Below are 1,272 nucleotides of genomic sequence, written 5' to 3'. Positions count from 1 at the left end.
TACATAGTGCACCAAGACATAGTTTCTCGCTTACGACCACACCGGCCTGAGTAGTCAACTCTTTGTCCGTTTTTTCCCACAAGGCTGAAATATGTGCCCTTGCTTTGAAATAAGTAAGCAAGTTTAGTTTGTATTTCATCCAACAATCTGTGCTACAAATTATGGCTGCAGTATATGCAATTTCTTCCACTTTTTGAGTGACACAAAGATGCTTATCTAAATGGTGAAAATGCAACAGCTGTTAATCAGACTCACTTTCACTTTACATAGTGCACCAAGACATAGTTTCTCGCTTACGACCACACCGGCCTGAGTACGCCTGATCTCGTCTGATCTCGGAAGCTAAGCAGGGTCGGGCCTGGTTAGTACTTGGATGGGAGACTTCCTGGGAATACCAGGTGCTGTAAGCTTTTTGTCAACTCTTTGTCCGTTTTTTCCCACAAGGCTGAAATATGTGCCCTTGCTTTGAAATAAGTAAGCAAGTTTAGTTTGTATTTCATCCAACAATCTGTGCTACAAATTATGGCTGCAGTATATGCAATTTCTTCCACTTTTTGAGTGACACAAAGATGCTTATCTAAATGGTGAAAATGCAACAGCTGTTAATCAGACTCACTTTCACTTTACATAGTGCACCAAGACATAGTTTCTCGCTTACGACCACACCGGCCTGAGTACGCCTGATCTCGTCTGATCTCGGAAGCTAAGCAGGGTCGGGCCTGGTTAGTACTTGGATGGGAGACTTCCTGGGAATACCAGGTGCTGTAAGCTTTTTGTCAACTCTTTGTCCGTTTTTCCCACAAGGCTGAAATATGTGCCCTTGCTTTGAAATAAGTAAGCAAGTTTAGTTTGTATTTCATCCAACAATCTGTGCTACAAATTATGGCTGCAGTATATGCAATTTCTTCCACTTTTTGAGTGACACAAAGATGCTTATCTAAATGGTGAAATGCAACAGCTGTTAATCAGACTCACTTTCACTTTACATAGTGCACCAAGACATAGTTTCTCGCTTACGACCACACCGGCCTGAGTACGCCTGATCTCGTCTGATCTCGGAAGCTAAGCAGGGTCGGGCCTGGTTAGTACTTGGATGGGAGACTTCCTGGGAATACCAGGTGCTGTAAGCTTTTTGTCAACTCTTTGTCCGTTTTTTCCCACAAGGCTGAAATATGTGCCCTTGCTTTGAAATAAGTAAGCAAGTTTAGTTTGTATTTCATCCAACAATCTGTGCTACAAATTATGGCTGCAGTATATGCAATTTCTTCCACT

The 1,272-nt window shown here is 42.4% G+C and overlaps 3 non-coding genes across 3 annotated transcripts; all 3 read left to right on the top strand.

Annotated features, from left to right (window-relative positions):
* Positions 1-291: 291 nt before the first annotated feature.
* LOC121841891 lies at positions 292-410 on the top strand. Its single transcript, XR_006080813.1, has one exon. It is a non-coding gene; the product is annotated as a 5S ribosomal RNA (ribosomal RNA).
* A 242-nt stretch (positions 411-652) lies between these two features.
* Positions 653-771, top strand: LOC121841890. Its single transcript, XR_006080812.1, has one exon. It is a non-coding gene; the product is annotated as a 5S ribosomal RNA (ribosomal RNA).
* Positions 772-1,011: 240 nt separating this feature from the next.
* On the top strand, positions 1,012-1,130 carry LOC121841889. Its single transcript, XR_006080811.1, has one exon. It is a non-coding gene; the product is annotated as a 5S ribosomal RNA (ribosomal RNA).
* The last annotated feature ends 142 nt before the right edge of the window (positions 1,131-1,272 follow it).

Source organism: Oncorhynchus tshawytscha, unplaced genomic scaffold (genome assembly GCF_018296145.1).
Source record: "Oncorhynchus tshawytscha isolate Ot180627B unplaced genomic scaffold, Otsh_v2.0 Un_contig_18310_pilon_pilon, whole genome shotgun sequence".
In the NCBI taxonomy this organism is placed as follows: Eukaryota; Metazoa; Chordata; class Actinopteri; order Salmoniformes; family Salmonidae; genus Oncorhynchus; species Oncorhynchus tshawytscha.
This window is presented reverse-complemented; position numbering and strand designations above follow the sequence as displayed.